General features: G+C 44.6%; 1 long non-coding RNA gene across 12 annotated transcripts; it reads left to right on the forward strand.

Annotated features, from left to right (window-relative positions):
• The first annotated feature begins 1,813 nt into the window (after nucleotides 1-1,813).
• LOC108350763 (uncharacterized) lies at nucleotides 1,814-20,871 on the forward strand. 12 transcript variants are annotated; one of them, XR_005503950.2, is made up of 5 exons: nucleotides 1,814-9,116; nucleotides 10,089-10,231; nucleotides 13,429-13,545; nucleotides 14,354-14,486; nucleotides 18,164-20,871. It is a non-coding gene; the product is annotated as an uncharacterized LOC108350763 (long non-coding RNA). The 12 variants fall into 12 exon arrangements; XR_005503954.2 differs by lacking the exon at nucleotides 14,354-14,486; XR_010065943.1 differs by lacking the exons at nucleotides 13,429-13,545; nucleotides 14,354-14,486 and having other exon boundaries at nucleotides 18,164-18,352; nucleotides 19,241-20,871.
• Nucleotides 20,872-21,279: the final 408 nt, after the last annotated feature.

The raw sequence follows: 21,279 nt of genomic DNA on the forward strand, positions 1-21,279 counted from the left end.
AAACAGTGAGAATAGCAATCGACAAAGGGTATGCAGAGCCTATTTGGTTCTAAAATGTGTGTTTTTGAGGATTTGTTTGTTTGTTTGTTTGTTTGTGACAGTGTTTCTATGTGTAATGCTGACTGTCTTGGAGGTCACTTATGTAGACCAGGCTGGCCTCTAACTCAGAGATCTGCCAGACTCTGTCCCTTGAGTGCTGGGATTAAAGGCATGCACTCCAACTGCTTGGCTGAGTTTTTTTTTCTTTTAAAACTTGTCTATTTTTGTTTCCTATGCAATGATGTTTTGTCTTTTTAAGGGTGTTGGATCCCCTGGCACTGCAGTAACATACAATTGTGAGCTGCCATATGGTTGCTGCAAATTGAACAGGGGTCCTCTGGAAGAACAGCCAAGGTTCTTAGCCACTGAACCATCTCTCTAACCCTGAAATGTGTAGTTTTAATAATGGAATTAGTGTAAACAGAAGACTGCCTTATATCTGAGCTGTGGTTTCATATGTGATTGTCTCTAGATAAAAGTAGATGAGACAGAATTCCAGCCTTCAGCATGAAAAGGAAAACCTTCAGCTGGGTTACTGCACCAACAGGCACACATACATTCATCTTTATCCTCAATAAAACCAGCAATGCTTACCTACTTCTAGTGGAACTGGATTCAGGTCCCAGCACTCACATTCAGCACATACGCCTAAGCCTCCAGGGATCCTCACTCAGTTTGCCCGCAAGGTGCTCTGAGCGCACCATTTCTCAGTCCTGGTGTCGTGGGTGGTATTGTGGTGTCGTGGGTTGTGTCGTGGTGTCATGGTGTTGCCAGCAGGCCCTGTTTCTATCCAATTATTCTTCTGTGACTTTACTCTCTGGTTGGAGCAGCCAGCAGCTCTTACTCTAGGTGGTCTCCAAGCAATCTCCCAAGTACCACTTAGTTTTTGTTAGCATTTTGGTTACAAAATTATATATCTTGAGTATGTGTCCTTCTGCCAACTCTACATATTCTAATTATGTGGTATTCACATTGGTGGTTCTCAGACCATAGAAAAATACCCCACTAGAACACTAGAGATTCTTGTTTGTTTCTCTGTAGCTCTGTCTGCCTTGAGACTGACTGCAATTGGCTGTGAACTTGCTGTGATCTGCCTGCTTCTGCTTCCAGGGAACTCACATCCCGGACTACACCACAATGTTGGCTTTTTAAAACTGCTGTTAAACTAATATAGAGGTTGAGATCCAAATTTTTTCAGTAGAACAGGAAAAATTGAAACAATAATTTCACCTGCCATAAAGAAAGATGAGTGTTGTATCATGAAATGTGTTTGTTTTGTTTTATTGAGACAGGGTCTCACTTTTCAGCTATGGCTTCCCTGAATCTTGTTATGTAGCTCAGAATTCACAGAGATCCATGTGCCTGATTCTCCTCCTGAATGCTGGGCCTAAAAGCATATGCCATCATGCCCAGCATAAGACATTCTGATTTTTATTTGGGTGATAATAGAAACAGTTTATTTCACATTGAAATGTAGTCCTGAGATATTTAAAAATGCAACACTTCATAAAGTTGCTTAAAAATAAAATCTTAATGTTAGATACTAAAATGTTATAGATAATTTTTATACAAATTACTACTAGTATTTGGATTCAAAATGCTATTGAAGGAAGAAATGCTCTAGTCATGTAACGTCCTTCTTTCCTTCCATCCTTCCTTCTGTCCTTCCTTCCTTCCTTCCTTCTTTCCATTTTTTTTGTTTTCAGGTTTCCTTTATTGTGAAGTGGCACCATGGCCATGACAACTCTTATAAAGGAAAACATTTAATTGTGGCTGGCTTACAGTTCCAAGGTTTAGTCCATTATCATCATGGCAGGAGCATGATGGTTCACACACAGACATGGTGCTGGAGAAGAAGTCTAGGGGCCTGACATGAGCACCCTAAATCTCAGAGCCTGCCCCCAGTGACAAAGTAATACCCCCTAATAGCAATACACCCTATGAGCGTATGGGGGCCATTTTCTTTCAAATAACCACTTTCTTCCTTCCTTCCTTCCTTCCTTCCTTCCTTCCTCCCTCCCTTCCTTCCTGTCTTCCTTCCTTCCTTCCTTTCCTTCTTTAAGACAGGGTCTCTCTGTGTAGTCCAGGATGTACTGGAACTTGCTATGTAGACCAGGCTGGCCTCAACCTCACAGAGATCCCCTTGCCTCTGTCTCCTGTGCGCTGGGATTAAAGGTGAGTGTCACAGTGCACAACGATGCAATGTTCTTAATGGACCAGTCAGGCTGAAACACTGACCTTTGAAACAATGAAAGAACAAGCATTGTTCTAGTTATTATTAACTGTGAACTTGACACGGTCTAGAAGACCTCAAAAAAAGTCTCTGAACTGAGTAATTAGGTTTATAAAGTTGGTTTGTGGACATGTACTTTAAAGTTTGTTTTCATTATCTTAATTGAGATAGGAGAGCTCAGCCCATGTGGGTGGCACCATTCCCTGGGCAGGTGATCCTGGGCTGTACAAGGAAGCCAGTTGATCATGACCGAGAAAATCAATTGTCCAAGGTTCTTCCCTCCAAATTCTTTCCTGCCCTGACTTCATTCAATGATGGACATGACCTAGACAGTGAAACCAAACACACCCTTCTTCCCTAGGCTGATTTTGGTCAGAGTGATTTATCGCAGCAACAGAAAGGAAACCAGGACACATTTGTTTAAAAAGAAGTTAGAGTGAGGTGAAAGGGAAATAGGCCATTAATCAGGATTCCATGCAAGTTAAAAAAAAATAGAACTGACTGTGCTTTAAAATAATTCTTCCACACCAATTATTTTACATACCATGTATTTAAACACACACAGATAAACAATATATAGGTTCAACGACACTCTTTTAAGTACATCTGATTTTCTTCAGGGCTGGGACTGAATCCAGGACCTCACATATGGGGAGCAAGCACTCTGCCAACCTACAAAACAACCCACCAGTAACAACAACAAAAATCCTTTATATCATGAAAATGAAAAGCTAAAAGTAAAACATCAATTCCAGTGGAACATAAGGCACATATTTTAAAGCAGAACACCATTATGATTGTCTGCTTTTAATTGGTAATTTTCAAAGTGAAAAAAACTGGTCCAACAAACCTAACTGACTGAGGCTCACTGACCTTCCATAACTAGGGCACAGAGCGCCCCCTACTGGGTCTTCCTGACTGAATCCAAAAGCTCATTCTATTGACTTAGACTTGAGTTTAACACCAATATTTGAAACTTTAAGGGCTTTGACAACTCATCGATGTATAGGTACTTGTTTCTTGTTCCCATATTCATCTTGCAATGCTCCATTAAGAGTTAGAAACCTTCCTGAAAAAACCTCCAGTAAACAGCGAAATCTCAATAACAGCAGTCACAATCGCTACAGTGAACATCTGCATTAGTGGCCACACAGAGACTCTCAAAATAATGTTTTGATGTGTAATTCACACACCATAAATTTAAAAGTTTCCAGCAAGGCATTTTTCTATACTTCAAGCTTACCTTGAGCTTGGAATCTTCCCAACCCAACCTTTTCAGTGTTAGATTTACAAAACTCTCCCAGCTATCCCAGTTTATTTTTCTTTAAAAATGTATTTTGAAGGCCAGGCATTGAAGTGGAAATTTCTTGTTTCATTAGAGACTCTTTGGGGTTTTCTTGAAACTCTCTTTTTTTTGTTTTAATATAAGTGCAGTCTTGCTCTCTTCATACATACCAGAAGAGGGCATCCTATCCCATTGCAGATGGTTGTGAGCCACTATGGGGTTGCTAGGAATCGAACTGAGGACCTCTTAAAGAGCAGGCAGGCCTCTTAACTGCTGAGCCACCTCCCCAGCTCATTCTGGAAAGTCTTTTCTGAAAATATTTGTTGCTGAGAACCGCCATGAATGTTTTCTGGAAGCAATCTGGTGAAAGGGCATGTGATGTTTTTCTGGAGCGAATGCTTGAGAGAACATGTGATATCTGGAAAGAGTATGAGTGGAAACCAACAGACAGCAGACGATGCTTTTGCACTGGTTCACCTTGCAGCTCACTGCTGGTCTTCCTTGGGCTTCTCTGACGCTGGTCTTCCCTGAGGTCGCTCTTGCCTTGGTTCATTGCTTTCTTCATTTGTCCTGACTCTGAGAGAGAAATGCATCAATGAACGTCTGGTGGTGTTCCAGCTGCTTCTGCTGACTCCTGCTGATTGGTTGGTTGGTGGAGCCTGGAGGTTTCTTCTGGAAGGAGCCACTGTGACTGATTTGTGTTTGGTGTTTGCTGAGTGGACTGGACTGCTGCTGACTGTGAAGATTGGAATCACCCCAAAGACTATTTCTAAACAGATCCATAAACCCCGTTTCCCATTAACCTTTCTTTTCCCCTACCTCTGGTGGGTAGTGAGCTAGAAGGGAGGGTGAAGCATTAAAAAACCACAATTAAAGTAGGTTTTGAAAAAACCCTAAGTCTATAAGGCATGGTGGCTCATGTCTTCAGTCTCAGCACTCAAGAAGCAGAGGCAGTTGAATCCCTGTGAGTTCAAGACAAGCCTAGTCTACATAAGGAGTTCTAGGATAGCCATACTAGACTAGATTACATAGAGCCCTTGTCTTATCAAAGAAAAGTAATACTAATTAGCAAAGTAACTTAATGAATTTTGACGAATATACTGAATATTTACGTAAGTTACTATTGCTGTCTAAGGTGCCTAGAAAGTGCTTTTCCTATAAAGTAGTCACTCGTATTTCAAGCTCCCAAGGTACCAAAAGCCTGGCGTCTCTACCTTCATCTATGTTTCTCTCCATTACTCTGCATACTACATCATCACATGCTTTAACTCAGCGTGAGCTCTGCTAAGTATTAAAGAAATATGTGTTTAAAGACCAAGGCTAGATACCCTGTTTCCAACAGTTCAAGACACAGAGGTATCTTATCACAGCTTTCATGATGCCCTGTTCTGGGACTCTGAATGTCTCCAGACACAGTGTTAAATCTGTAATGAGTCTTAATTGCAGGAACTGCAGTGCCTCAAAGACAGTGGGAACTTCTGCTTGTCATACGGAAGCAGAGCTCAGATAATGGTCAACAGACCACAGAGATAAGGACCAACCAGGCCGCACAGAGACCAAGCCTGCTTAGTCATGCTTTTGAAACCCATCCCCTATATAAGCCCAAAGCTCATAGCAGTGCCCCGATGATGGACTTGTAGACACTGAGCCTCTTTATCTGCACCTCCAAACATACCACATTGCTCAATTCTTCTCTGCCTGTCAGTACTTTGTGTCTCTGTGATTGGTGTGGTGTGCCAGGTGGTTGAGCCTAGTTGCTTGGGATTCCCAGAGCTCCTGCCATCACCACAGTGGTTTTGATTGCATTCCTCTAACTAATAGTGCTGAGCGTGCTTTATGTACTCTTGTGCTCATCCTCTCCCAGGCAGCCTTCTCTCAGATGAGCAGCGATCCAATGTGAGTTCTGCCTCCTCCCTGTGAGAGCCAAACTCAAATTTCCCCTCTGATTTGTCTCCCAGACTCTGCCAATCAGACAGATGAATGTGGTGTCTGGAGAAGAAGCAGTTTAGTGTTCCTGCAGTGTCAAGGTCAAGTTTTCCTCACAAGTGGAATAAAAACATAAGTATGAGTATTTGTCCCAGTGTTCAGGGATGCAAGAGCGGTTTCTTAGAGAAAACAATGTAAAGCCTTTTAGAATCAGTCTCAAAAATAAAATATACAGCATTATTTGAAATAACAATTATTATTATTAAGTAATAATTACTTAAATAATATGTATAATAATTATTCTAAGAAATAGTTATTATTTTTTAAAAGATTTATTCATTATGTGTAAATACCTTGTAGCTGTCTTCACCACCTCTTCAGACACACCAGAAGAGAGCATCAGATCTCATTACAGATGGTTGTTGGCCACCAAGTGGTTGTTGGGATCTGAACTCAGGATCCTTGGAAGAGCAGTCAGTGCTCTTAACCAGTGAGCCAAATCTCCAGCCCCAGATATTTAATATTTATAAATGTAATAGTAGTAATACATTATTATTATTGGCAGGGTCTCACTATGTAGCCCTGTCTGGCCTGGAACTCACCGAAATTCACCTCCATCTGTCTCTCAAGGGCTAGGATTCAAGGCATCAACAGGACTAACAGCAGTTCTTTGTGACACTTAATAGCTACTTGATCAGATCCTTTGTGTTATATCATTATTTTGGAAGAAGGGAACAGATTTATTTTGCTTAGCTCAAGACTGAAATTCTAGAATATATGTCAAGTCCTTATAGGAAAACACCTACCAGGAATCTACCTGAAGTGATAATAGAGTGAACAGATTTAATGGAAACACTGTGAAAACTGTCAAAGATAGAGCTTTTCTCTCTGGACGTCATTCTAAATTAAAAGCATCAAAATGACAACCTATGGTCATTCTTGGCCAAACACTGGTCAAAATGTTCTCTGCAATTACAGAAACGACCTTGTCATTTCAGTCACAATCACCAACAATGTTTTCTACCAATACCTAATGTGACTGATTAGAAGATGTTAGCATTTTGAAAACCTTTTCTTAGCTACCTTGTGAGTGTGAAACCGTATCACTCAATATTTAGTAGCAGGCAGTGTTAATGGATGGGATTTTAAGGTTTTTATTGGATGAAATATGGCAATATACGGAAAACCTGTATAAACCAAAGAACGAGTATTTTCCAGAAGACTTATACAAGCTGCTCAAGAAATAGCTTAGCAGTTAAGAGCACTAACTGCTCATCTGGAGGACCAGGGTTCAATTCCTGGCACCCAGCTTGTGGTTCACAAACATCTCTAATTCTACTTCAAGGGGACCCAATGCCCTCCTCTGGCCTTATGTGTACTGTATACATATGGTGCATAGATACATATAAAGGCAAAAACACTTATGTACAAAACTAATAAATATACATATATATTATAGCTTTTTAAAAGATCATTACAAATTTAAGAATGTTAAAATTGTGAATACCCTTTAAGTGTGAGTCACTTTGAATGGAAACTATAACCAGGACAGCAAGGTCACTGATACGGTTTTATAACTGGCCTGGTAATTGACATTAACAAACTCTCATTCTTAAATAAAAATGTTCTGAAACTCTATTTTTCCCTTTCATAAGGGTTTTTTTTTATTCCATTTTGTGATTTTTAATGATATATATGTTTGCAAGTCTCTGTGTGGGTATGTACATGCAAGTGCTGGTGCTCCCAAAGGCCAGAGGAACTGGGGTGCCTTGTAACTGGACTGATAGGTGGTTGTGAGCAATTGTCATGGGTACCGGGAAATGACCTCCGATCTCCTGCAAGAGCAGCATGGCTTTTTTTTGCTGAGCCATCATCTTTCCAGTTTCCTTCTTTGCTTTTTGAGTCGGGGTTTTTATTATGTAGATAAGTCTGGCTCAGTCCATGTTCTAAAAGAACCTCTCTATTAGCTTGTTATGAAATAGTATGAGTTAGATGTTAGATTACCATATTTTCTAATGACTTACATATTTTTATTTTATGTGCATTAGTGTTTTGCCTGCATTGGACATCTTTGACAGAGTGGGACTTGTACCCTGGTACTGAATTTCAGACAGTCGTGAGATGTCATGTGTGAGGTGGGTATTGATCTTAACTGCTGAGGCATCTCTCCAGGCCAGATCATGATTCCTAATATTACCACAATTTAAATAGCCTAAGGTCTAATCGCATAATTTTGCTAGTAGACTAAGAAATTGTGATTACCTTCATAAAAGTGGGTATAGGTTTTTGGGCTTTTAAACTTAAAAGCCTAGTCTTGTTTATTTTATGTGCCCCTTCGTGTGTGTGTGTCTGTGTGTGTGTGTGTGTGTGTGTGTGTGTGTGTGTGTGTACACATATGCCATGGCTCTAAGGTGGAGGCAGAGGACAGCTTATTGGAGACAGTCCTTTACTTCAACTATGTAAATTCCGAGGTCAAATTCAGAAGAGACTTGGTTTCAGGGGTCTTTACCGAACTATCCAACTATCTTTCCAGCCTAGCTTTCTCCTCTTAGTATCTTATTTGCTATTTAACTGCCTAAAACAGAATGGAACCAACCCTCCGTAAGATTTGGTGCCATAGGTTCTTCAGCTGTCTTGAGGGCAACATTCACAGCCCATTTCCCTTTTGAAATAGGACCTTTCTGTCATCTCCCACACCACTTTAAACATAAAGATCCTTTCAACATTTCCCATGAGAGCCATCCCAGCCTCACCACAAACGTCAGGGCTCCCACATCTCTCTGCTTTTGCATCATGCCTCATATGCCCTCTGCCCTAGGTGAGACTCCAAGTGGGTGCTGAGAGGAGAACACAGGTCCTTTGCTAGAACAGTTGCTCTTATCCACGAAGCCAACTCTCCATCTGCCTCGCACACTAGGGTCTGCACCTTCCACCTCCCAGTGGGGGACCTCAATTCTGACCCCTGAACCTCAGCGAGTTTCAGGGACCCAGCTGGGTGGGTGGGAATGTGGTTCGCTGGGGAGGTATCCATCCTTTTGCTCATCTCCTTCCGGGAGGAGTCCGGAAGCAGCACCTACAGCTCCGCCCTCCACAGCCTCAGCCAAGAGCCACCCGCCTTGGCAAAATGACAAAACCTTGGGCACCGGACACAAGCAGGGAGCACTACCCTGGCAGTTCTAAGCCCCGCCCAAGCTGACCACGAAACACCTGGGATCCGCCTCTCGCACGTTTTTAATTTTTTCCCTTAAGATTTTGCTCCACTCCCAAGCAGCAAGCCCCGCCCTCATCCTATTTCTCCAGGTCCGGGCTCCGCCTTCGGCGCTCCTAAGTTCCGCCCTCATTCTGTTGCTCTACACTCGGACTCTGCCTCTCGCGCTCCGAACCCCGCCCTCATCCTAACTGCCCAATATCTGTCCTCCGCTTGCTAATCTTCTAAGCCCCGCCCTCATCCTAATTACTACAAACCTGGGCTCCGCCTTCATGGTTTCTAAGATCCGCCCTCATTTCTGTTGCTTCTCTCCGGGGCTCCGCCTCTCGCCAGCCCAGCCCCGCTCTACACACAGGGTTCTGCCTTCTGTGCCCCTAAGCTCCTCCTTCAGTCTCATGACTTCACACTGAGGTCCTGCCTCCCAGGTACAGGAGCTGCTCTCCAGGCGCTCACCAGTCCTTCCCGCAGTCTGGCTGTTACCTACGATCCGCTGTGTATTTGCACAGGGTAGGGGTGGGCAACCAGTGGCTCCTGGCAACGGTGATAAACCCGGCACAGAAGCAGAGTCGCCTTTAGGACCTTCCACTTGTAACGCGGCCCCTCACACAAGTAGTCCCATAGTCCAGGGGAGAGGAATCTAGGGCGGGCCTGGAGAAGTTGTAGGCTCAGGCAGACCGGTGAGGGAGTGTCCCATCAGCCTCAGGAAGGCACTCAGAGACACAAGGAGCAGAACCTCTTTCCCAGACGTTAGAGACGCCCCTCCCCCTCCAGGGACCGTTACCCGTCGCCTCCTGAAGGATTGATCTGAGATTTTCTCTAAAGTGGCCTGAGGCACCATTTGCCTAGGGCACGTTTTCTTGTGCCCTCAGAAGGTAGTGCTCTGAGCCATTTGGTCCAGGGGGCACATGGGGCATCACTTTTATGTAGCGATTGTGCCAGGGGCTGGGGAAAGGGCAGAAGCTAATGTCCACAGGCAATGCCAGTTACATGCCAAATGCACCAAGCACCAAGGCAAAGCCACTAGGCCGCAGCTGCCTTCTTTCAGGCAACCCACTTTTGTGCTAAATCACCCCGAAGGCTTCTTTTGTCAGGATGATGCAAAGACCATAAGTAACAGCAGCCATTCATTCAAGAATGTAGATAAAAGTAGTTCCCTAAAACTAGGAGTGGTGTGAATAATATTTATTCCTTGCCTCTAAGGGTTTATTAAGAACATTTAAAATGCCTTTGAGATGACAAAAGTTAAGACTCATTGTCCTTAGGTTTGCCTCCTAAGGTTAGAAGTTTATGCTCCCCTGTAATCAATCCTGTTAACATTTTACTCTCTCTAATATTTTTTCATTCATTCACCAATTTACTTTCATCCTGGTCAGGCTCTGTCCTCCCTTCTTTTCCAGCATGTCCGTGCACTGGCTGTAGACTCCACACCCTTCAGTATGGCAACACAACTACTTAATCCTTAGAGGATGTGCAGCCAATCAAGGTGACTAGAGGCCTGCCAGGAGAGTTTACTAAAAGATTTCATTTCTCGGGTATTCAGGTAACTTACCCACAAAAACTCATTCTTTTTCTTTTTTTAAATTTTAATTTCATATATGTTGGTGTTTTCCCGTATATACATCTGTAGAAACCCTTGGGACAGGAGTTACAGACATGAACTGCTGTGTGGGTGCTGGGAAATGAACTCAGGTCTTCTGGAAGAACAGCCTGGCTTCCTGAGTCATCACTCTAGCCCTTGGATTATTTTTCAAGACATTTCTCATCTGTGCCTTAAAGAATACTAGAATTGTATCTTATAAGTATATCTTAAAGTGCATTGTCTCCTGAAAGAAAGGTTTATTTGCATACCAAAATCAATCGTCTAAATGTAATTAAAATGTTTTTAATGCAAAAGAGGCGAATGTGTATGAAAGTTTTCATCTGCTTCATCATAGTATTCAAGAAATTCTGGAGAATTTCAGATATTCAAGATTGCGGACATGTAATCTTTTTGGTTTTCTAATTTTTGTTTTCTTTCAGGTTTTTTGGGAGGTTTACTTTCTATAACTGCCAGGTCAGGGAGGGGGGTCTCAATATATTGCCCGTACCTGAACTCCAAGGCACAAGTAATTCTTTTGCCTCAAGAATCCCAAATGATGAAATTACAGAATTGTGAGTTCATACTGTCTATGTATACTTTGATAAGACTTTGGATTTAGAGTTTGGCAGAGACATGGGATAAGATATTTCTATGAATTTAGAAATATGGAGAGTGGTGGCTGGAGAGATGGCTCAGCGGTTAAGAGCACTGACAGCTCTTCCAGAGGTCCTGAATTCAATTCCCAGCAACCACATGGTGGCTCACAACCTTCTCTCATGAGATCTGATGCCCTCTTCTGTGAGACAGTGACGGTGTACTCACTTAAATCTTTAAAAACAAAAAAAAAAAAAAAAAAAAAAAGAAATCTGGAGAGCATAGTGATGTGGATTGCATTATGTTCCATTAAAACCTATATGCTATGGTATAGTGGCACATATCTGTAATCTCAGCACTTGGGAGATAGAATTAGGAAAATTATAAACTCAAGGCCATTCTTGGATACATATAGTGAGTTTGAGGCCAAGCTGGGCTACATAAAACCTTGTTTCAAACAAAAGTAGATAAGCAAAGAATTTTTTATATTTCCCAGTGAGGCCATATAGTTGCTATGGTTGCCCTGACCACATAATATAGACATTGTCAAGAAAGAAAAATGGTACAAGTGCAGGGTGTCTGTCTGTCCTCCAAGAACTCAGGAGGCCAGGGCAAGAGGCAGAAAGCTCTCAGGTTGGGAAATGGCCTGGGTTACAAACTGGGACTGTGTGAGAAAGCAAGTGAGAAGACACTGCAGAGGGAGACGGCTCCGTGGTTAAGAGCACTTGCTGTGCCGGGTAGCACAGACTTTAATCCCAGGATGCAGGACACAGAGTCACGCTGATCTCTGTGAGTTCAAGGCCAGTTCCTAGAGGGACTCTTAACCACCCCCAAACAACAGCAACAGCAGCAGCAACAACAGCAACCATGACAACAACAAGAAGCCGCTCTTGTTGCTTTTGCCGAAGACCTAGGTTTGGTTCCCAACACCAGCATGGCAGTTTACAGCCTTCTGTAGCTACAGTTGAAGGGGATCTGATCCTTCTTCTGACCTCCAGGGGCACCAACCACACCTGTAAAATGCACATAGATGCATGTTGGCAAAACACTCACACATATCACATCTTAAAGAGTTAAAAAAAAAAAAGACAATACAGATCGGGGAAAACAATTTGCAAACTCTGTGTCTTACAGTCAGCCTTGAATATATGAATAAGTCTAAACTCAACAAAAAGACAACCCAATGTAAAAATGAGAGATGATGCCAGGCAAGTGGTCAAAGTCTGTAATTCTGGCTAATGGGCAGGTTGAAACAGGAAGGTCACGAGTTCAAGTCCTAACTCAGCAACTGAGTGAGACCCTGCCTCAAATTTTCAAACAGAAAATGAGGACTGAGGGTCCAGCTCTAGTAGAACACTTGACTCAGAGAGACAGAGAGGAAGGGATGAGGGGAAGGAATTGAAGAGATATTTCTTTAATGATATACAAACAGCAGGAAGAACATTGAAAGTTGACTGTATAGTCATTAAGAAAATGCAAATCATAATTTTACTAAGATACCCCATCAAACTTTTGAGGATGTCTGAAAGAGAAAGTTTTAAGAAGGAGGGACTGGTTCCCCCCATATACTGCTATTGGAAATGAAAATGATTTTACAAGCAAAGCATCTTTGTAAAAATATGGAATAATTCTTTGAAAATTCAGTTACCACATGACACAAAAACTCCACTCTTAGTTGTATATCAAGGAATAAAAACGAATGTCCACTCCAAATTTGGTACACAGGTTTTTTCTTAGACTGAGTCTTGGCTTTGGTGCCCATGTTTCTCCTTCTTAAAGGTAAGTGGTATTCTCATGGGCTCCAATCTGGGAGATCAGACGAGATCTTGTCCTGCCTTGGGAAGGTGGGGACAACAGAGAGGGCCAGGGCACTGTCTGTGCTCATGTGGGAGGGGCACAAAGGCAGAAAAATGCAGTGGGGCACATTTGGCAATTGGGAGAATCTGGTCAGTCATGGGCAGTCCCCTGCACCCTGGCCTGCTCCCTCCTACTATCTCTGTCTACTGTATACACATAGGAAGGAAACTGGTCCAGGCAAGAAACTGCTGCCTGTCTCACAGTCAGCCTTCCTTCCCAGGCCCCTGTTTGCTCAGTCTGCTTGCCAGAGCACTGATGAGAACCTGCCCAGAGTAGAGGCCACTTGGGTTTCCCTGAATCCATGCAGCCGCTGCCCTCTCTGAATCCATGCAGTTGCTGCTCACTCTGAGGCGCTGTGGTGGTTGTCCTGCAGCAGGCCTGGGCTTATCTCCAGTGAAAAGGCCATCAGGGTGCAAAGGGCAAGGGGTGGAGCTGTTAAGGCCCAATTCTGAGAGGATGCACACTGGACTGAGGACTGGAACATGGAAATCCCAAGATCCAGAACCAGGTGAAAACTATCCTAGGCTGCCTGTCCTTGTCAGGGGAAGGCATGCCATGGGGCACACTGGTGGCAAAAGCTCAGTTTCCTGGGCCTTTCCATTATCCATTCCATAGCTCCCTTCTGGGCCTGACATTCCTCTCAGACACATGGCAATCAAGGCTGTCTGCTCATCTGTCATCCACCCGATCCCTCACACCTGTTCCAGGCCCAGTCCATGAGCTGCCCACCCTCACGGAACAGCTATGAAGAGGGCACATGGAGGGGTGTGTGTTCAGGAGCCTGGTCACTGAGAGGGACAGCTGTCCTGGACTGCAGCTGCCAGGTGAGGTGGTGGTGGAGATGGATGGACCCTGGTGCCCAAGGACTGACTAGCTGAGGTACCTTGAATCGGGTCCTCCGGCATGGACCCCCACCTCGAAGTTCAGGGTGACAGTGCCCCCCCCGCTTCATCTCACTAATCCTACTTTGTTCTCAGTTACTAATTCTTTCATAATACAGAATTATCTCTTTAGTCTCTTTTTTTCTGCCCCATTGTTCCCAGAAGCACTGGGCTATGAGTGGATATTCATCCATCAACAAGTAGGTGTTTTGAAGGGATCCTAGGGTGGGAGGTGACTGAGGAGTTGGAGTCCATTTGAGACAGAGGGTTCAAGTTGGGGTCTAGAGCTGAGGGGTAAAGTATATACCCCTATGCACTATACACACACACACACACATGTATGTGTATATATATATGTGTGTGTTTATATATATATATATATGTTTCTGTGAATAGATATATGCATACATAATATAGATGTATTATACTGAGGGACTTGAGTTTTGTCACAGCACCACCCAGAGTTGAGAAGTGTAATAGCTATGTACCAGGCCTGGTGTGCGGGTACTGAGTAAGATTTGTCAAGAGCACGGTTCTTGACCCCATGGACCTTCCCCTGAACAAGTCACATGAGCAGGGGCTGCAGAGACAGGATCAGCTGCCTTTGTGTGTAGCCTGAGAGGCTCTTTGGTATTGGGTCTTCCCAGCATGGTGCATGGGGATGTCTTTTAAGTACTACATCTACTGACATATATTATCTAGTAGTTGATTTGCTTATAAACAAACTGAGTGTGGTGGCTCGTGCCTTTAGTGTCTGAGTCCGAGGTCAGAATGGCCTGAAGAGTGATTTCCCGAACAACCGAGAACACACGGAGAAGCCTTGTCTCAACCAAACCAAATAACAAAGGAGCCACAGTTCTTGTTTTCATGATTGCATTGCTAAGGTAAATAAGGAATAAAGGGAATTGATGTCACTAGGTGGGGCAGCACACACTAGAATCCCAGCAGAGGCAGAGGCAGAGGCAGTTGGATTTCTGAGTTCAAGGCCAGCCTAATCTACAGAGTGAGTTCCAGGAAGGCCGGGACTAAACTGAGAAACCCAGCCTTAAAACCAAAAAAAGAAAAGAAAAAAAGAAAAAAGTGAATTGATTTCAAAGGTATCTATCACAAGGGCCAGCAATATGGCTAAGTGAGCAAAGGTGCTTACCATTAAGCCTGATGACTTGAGTTCAACTCCTAGAACACACATATTTGAAGGAGAAAATTTACTCATGCAAGTTTTCCTCTGACTTAACCATGCACATAGTACAACACCACAAAACCTTTGTGTAAGTTGATAAGTTAGTGCTAATTATGCTTTAAGTAAGGTAGCTTGGAAGACATTATACACACACACACACACACACACACACACACACACACGAGTCCACATATGCAGACATAATACATGTAATATATATATAATATATAGATTTCTAATATATATATGAAGTATCATCAAAAGATAATAAATTAGGTGCATGACTTCTGTAATTCTAGTACTCAGGAGGCTGAAGTCAAAGGAATGAAGGTTGAGGTCAGCCTGGACTATATAGCAAGACCTTAGTTGAAGCAAAGACACCACGAGGGTCTGGTGTGGTTGATGAGGGTAACACTGGTCAGAGCCCTGTGACCCCATATCTGTCATCTGAGTTTTGTCACCCTATCTCTGGTTTCAGTCCCTTTCCAGGTCATTCAGACTCATGACAATGTTTTTCTTCTTGCTGATTGGTGGGCAACATTTCTGCCCTGTTCTAGTCACAGCATAACCTAAGCTCACACACTGTCTCTGTGTTTTCAGGCCAGTCTGGCATACTTGGTCTCCTGGGGTGCTCACACGACTTAGAGAATGTGGGAGAAAGCCTGCCTGGGTTCAGGTCCCTGCTCACTTCATTTGTCACAGGAAGACCTTGAGCCGTGGATGACCCACATCCTCCAGGACTCACGGTTGCTCTTCCTGCCTTGCTGCACACCCTGCAGCTGTCCTTCCTTCCCCCAGCATTATGATGGTCACAGGGGGAGACTGCCGCTGTTCTGGGTTGGGAATGGAGAGCGTTTAGTAAGGGGACGGTTTGTCAGAGGCTAAGCATCGGCTTGGATGCTGCTGGAATTGTTTGCTTTCCTTCCTCCTACTGAACGACTCCATGTGAACCATGCATAGCGCAGACACCGCAAACAATATCTCTCCTTCTGTGCATGACTGTGTCCTCGTTCACATGTTCTTTTCACCCATAATGGGAAAGGTTAACACTTCTCAGCAGCCTCTCTCTCTCTCTCTCTCTCTCTCTCTCTCTCTCTCTCTCTCTCCTCTCTCTCTCCGTAATACATCTTCCATGCTACCTTAATTACAGCATACTTAACATCCCCTTAACAGCTTACACAAGATTTCACTGTAGAAAGGAAGTGCCAAAGGAAAGAAAACTGGTACTTGAGTGTCACTTAGGGCTGTAAGACTGCTCATCATTTGTGCCGAACTCCTACCCAGACTTCCTGGGTTCTGCACCAGAGTTGTAGGTCTCATAACCTGCATCAGGATAGGCAGTTCACAGCCTACACTCTGGATCCTGTGGCACTTCCCTCTGTGCTGTGTGGTAAGTGAAGAAGTCTCACGGAAAAACCATTCTTCTCCTGGGCAGTGCTAGTACACACATTAAATCCAGGCGCTTGGGAGCCCCTCACCTACAGGGCAAAATCCAGGACAGCCAGGGCTACACAGAGAAACGCCATCTCAAATGAACAAGCAAAGAAACAAAGAAGCAAACCCTGAGTCTTTGTTTATACCATTGCATTGCTTAAGGTAAAATGAAGAAGAATTGGTGATGCTGGTCAGTGGTAACTAACACCTTTTATCTTGGGACTTAGGAGACAGGCTTGTCTACATGGTAGGTTCCAGGGCAGCCAAACCTAACAGCAGGACCTTGTCTTGGGAAAGCAAGAGCAGACACAGAATCAGACTTCTGTAAGTCATTTGTAGGAAAATGAGTGGAGTTAGAAATCATTAAATAATGTCAAACAAAATAAGGTCAACCCAGCGAGGCAAATGCATGCTTAAACACTTACACACACACACACACACACACACACACACACACACATACACACACACACACATACAAACACACACACACAAACACACACACAAACACACACACACACAAACACACACACAAACACACACACACAAACACACACACAAACACACACACACACACACAAACACACACACACACACACACACACACACACACACACATGCAGATATGTAAAAGAATTCCTGAATTGAAATTCAGAAGAATGTGTCAGTGAGATGACTTGGTATCTGCCCCTGACTCCAAGCCTATTGATTCACACATTAGAAGAAGGGAACCAGTACCCGATACCCAAAAGTTGCCCTTTGGCTCTCTCAGATTCATCTGGCATGGGTGCACTCATGCACATCAAATAACCTTCCTCCCTGCCCCCGCCAGCGGGCACCTAGTTATTCAGGGTCCCAAAGAGGCCTTCTACCTGTGTATCAATGGGGGTGAAGAGAAGAAGGAGACCAAGCAAAAGTTCTGTTGTCAAGGTCTCATTTAATGGGGTGAGCGTTACAGGTTTTAAGGCTTTCAGGTAGGGGGAGTGTCCTTTGTGAAACACAAAGAATGGAGGGAGGAGGGCATTCCAGCAATGATAGCAGAAGGTGAGGAGGTCATGCAATGGAGACGCCAGAGTCTGGTGTTTGCTCAGGCTGAAACATCCTGTGAATGTTATCTTTCTGTGCCATAAATTCATGGGAGAGGATTTTTGTCCAACAATCTCAAGACTTTATGGCAGTCATTTCAAGGTTGAACCTCTGTGGCCATGCAGCCAAGAGTCATGTAGCCACTTTGAGCCATAGTCACAAAGCGGCCAGGCCCAAATCCAATATGGCTCCCTACACCTCCCAAAACTAAAGAGCCAAAAAGGGGTGACCTTCTGGAAATGTTTACCAAGTTTATTATCACACGCACTTGGAGGACATCTGCCATGGTCTGTGGGGACCCAGCTATCTCTTGAGTTAGCCACAGAACTGGCTATTATCTATGTGTTTGCTGAAGGCACAAGTTACAGGGACATGGACTTACATCAGGGTTCAAGAAAAATCCTGTGGGGCCACACAGTGTGTGGAAGGGTTGGATTCTCTGATGCATGAAGAAGGTCTAGGTTGCAGTAGAAGCCTCTGGACATTGAAACTGCTGGAGATGTGAGAAGTGAGAGAAAGCTGTAGGTACGCAGGAGAGTCTGCTCATGGGAGAGGCCGTAACTGCAAATGGCAGAACCGTGGAGGCTAGAAAGCCTAAACTCTTGCACCTCAGATATCTCCTTATCCCTGGATATCAGATGTGGAGCTGTAGAATCTCATGATTATGCATGAGTCCTATGGAAGAACCCGTTAATATCCCAATGGTATGGCCCTGATCCGGTCCTCATTTGGGGATGTAGATCAGCCTGCATTGATGATTCAAAGACTGGGTGTGCCCATTGGCTACCCCAGCGCCTTGTTAAGACCTTTAACCCACCCAGGGACAACCCTGAGGAAAAGTTTAACTATGCTTAATTACAGACATTTCAAGGTTGAACCTCTGTGGCCATGTTCCCCTACATCTGGAATCTTGGAAGCATCATCCCGACTGCCCTTGCTACATCGCCTCACCAGATCTTCAACTATACTTGGGTGATTCTTAATGGCGCTGGAGATGTGGTGTCTGCCAACTCCACCACTGCTGCACGAGTTCGCTGGCCCAAACTTGAGGTAGATCTTTGCAAATTAGTGCTAGGAGCTTACCTTGATTGGAGCACATGACATCTTTGCCCCCCCCTGCCCTGAGCTGGCAGACCCCAGTACTGACCCGGGTTGCAGTAATACACTCAGAAGAGCCACATTGGCCCTTCAAATTGGGGGGATTTATTTATGCCCTGCTGACCACAGAGATCATACAAAGGCCAGAGGCTGTGGGTATGAAACTGATTTCTACTGTGCCTCCTGGGGCTGTGAGACCACTGGAGACACGTACTGGAAACCCAGCTCTTCCTGGGATTACATCACAGCTAAAAGAAAATTCTCCAATGCCTGGGTCACCAGTCTGGGCCGACAGCCCCTCAATAACATATGCCCTACTGACTCGGACCTGAATGGGTGGTGTAATCCTATCCAGATCTCTTTTACAGAAACAGGGAAAAGGATAAACTGGGAATAGTGAGGTTTCAAGTGGGGACTTCACTTATATAAACAATATAGAGACTTTGGCCTCACCCTAAAAATTAAATTTCAAAAAACCCGGCCACAACCACCACCAGTGGCCATAGGGACCAATACACCTGCACCCAAGGTTGGGTCACATTCGAGAGATTCTGTACAGGTTACACATCAACCCAACAATTCATCATTTCCCTTTATCAACCCACATTCCCTGATGGGCCCCCCTGTACTGTCAATATGCTCATAGAAATGCTTAATAGCTCCTTACCAGCCCTCGCCAATATTAATTCTACTATAGCCCTAGATTATTGCTAGATCTGTTATCACTCCTCCCCTCCCTTTTACGAGGGACTAGCAACCTTTGGAAACCTCACCTTTACTAATGAGACCCATTCCCTACACCAGTCAGCAAACTCTGAACCAAAAATAATGCTCTCACAGGTCGCTGGAATTGGCCTCTGTCTATTAGGACCCCATGTGATTCGGCCCTCCCCCCTGACACTTACTTGCAATGAGATAGTGGTGGTTACCACGAAGACCAACTCCATTGCTGGCCCTAAGGGCACTCATTTTGCCTGCTCAGCAGGCTTAACACCTTTTGTGGTAACATCTACCTTTTTGACAGAAAAAGATTATTGTGTCCTTGTCCTCCTTTTTCACGATTAACTATTCATGACTCCTCTAAGTTCCTGCAGTTCTGGGAAAGAGGCACCTCCACGCGTACGAAGAGAGAACCCATCACCACCGTGACTCTGGCAGTACTCCTAGGTCTGTCAGCTGTGGGGACAGGAACCAGGGTTGCCTCCCTGATCACCTCCCAACAAAATTATCATCAGCTCAGTGCCACCATAGACAGGGGTATCAGTGAGCTTCAACAAGGAATAACCTCTCTTAAAGATTCAGTCGCTTTCTTGGCTGAGGTTGTTCTACAAAATAGAAAGGGATTAGATCTTCTCTTTCTTCAACAGGGAGGGCTCTGTGTGGCCCTCAAGGAGGAGTGTTGCTTTTATGCTGATAAGACGGGATTAGTAGAAAACAGCCTACAAAAGGTTAGAGAAAGTCTACAAAAGAGACAAAGAGAAAGAGAAGAGAGTGAAGCCTGGTATAAAAACTGGTTTTCTGCCTCTCTCCTGCTCACCACTCTTCTACCCAGTATCCTGGGTCCCTTTATAGGACTCCTGCTGCTCGTCTCCTTTGGCTCATGGGTGCTTAGAAAGTTAACTGATTTTATCAAGGCCCAGGTGGATTCAGCTACCAAGCAGGTGTCGGTCCATTACCACTGCCTCCGTTGAGAGGAGGCTGAGACAACCGGGGAGTGTGATACTCCCCTTGGGTCGCCCACGGCTGGCCTCGACTTCTCCACCCTAAATACAGCCTATAACTCAGGCTGGAAAATCAGTTGCTGGTGGAAGTGTCAATGATGGGAATATTATGGTGCCACATACCAGGCACACACCTCACCGCTGTGAAGTGACCCTATGATGGGATTAGCACAGGTCCATGATCTGTGTCGCCCACTCCCACAAAACACACACGTATAGCCCAGAATGGTGTATTTAGGCATAAGATCGTTCCTAGCCATTGGGGTGCAGTTCTAACTGCAAGAGTGGCTCACCATAGCCGAGCTGGGCACTCTGTAAGGCATGTCTGATCTATCTCAGATCACTACTTCCCCCCTGGTGGAAATAATGGAACTTAAGTGAGAGTGCCGGACATGGGGGCAACCTGTGTAGCCTAAGACACGGGGTTTCACTGACCAGGTGCTGGATGCACATACCCCAGACCTTCCTCCCACTGATAGTTTAAGAAAGGCGGAGATGTCCGGGACCAGACTGCTGGACTAGGCAAAGCTAGAGCCCTGCCCTGGGCAGATTCCTGAGAAGGGCTTGAACAGGTTCCCGGAAGACTGTTGCCTCATTATCTAAGAAGACTATCTTGCAGTTTAGAGATTCACCTTATGTCCTTGGGCACTCCCCAGTTCTCCCCACCCCAGCCCACCCTAAGCTTTAGTTCCTGCTTCAGGGCTTTAAATGCTGTACACTCCTCCTAATAAACAGACCTTGACAAGGACACTGCTTGGTCTCACTCCTCTTTCTCGCCCGCAGTTATGGGTTCCCTCTCAACCCCCACGAATAACTGGGTCCCCTCTGGCGGGGGTAACGTTCCAAAGTTGCAACCTTTCTCTTTAGAGGTTTTGTGGCTATGCCTCTGTGTATATGTTAGCTCGTGTGTATGGGTGCCCATGGAGGCGGGAAGAGAACAGAAGAGGGCATGAGGTGCATAGCATGGGTGCTGGGAGCTGAGCCAGTTTCTCTGTAAGAGCAGCAAGTTCTCTTAGCCACTGAGTCGTCCTCTTTCCAGCACTGGGTCTCTTCTTGCTGCTCTCCCTAGCTTTCTCTTTGACATGGGAATGCCTACTCCACTTTACGATGAGTGGGAACTGTGTGGTTTATAGCTCTATGTGTTCTCCTTTCTGATTT

This window comes from Rattus norvegicus, chromosome 4 (assembly GCF_036323735.1).
Source record: "Rattus norvegicus strain BN/NHsdMcwi chromosome 4, GRCr8, whole genome shotgun sequence".
Classification (NCBI taxonomy): Eukaryota; Metazoa; Chordata; class Mammalia; order Rodentia; family Muridae; genus Rattus; species Rattus norvegicus.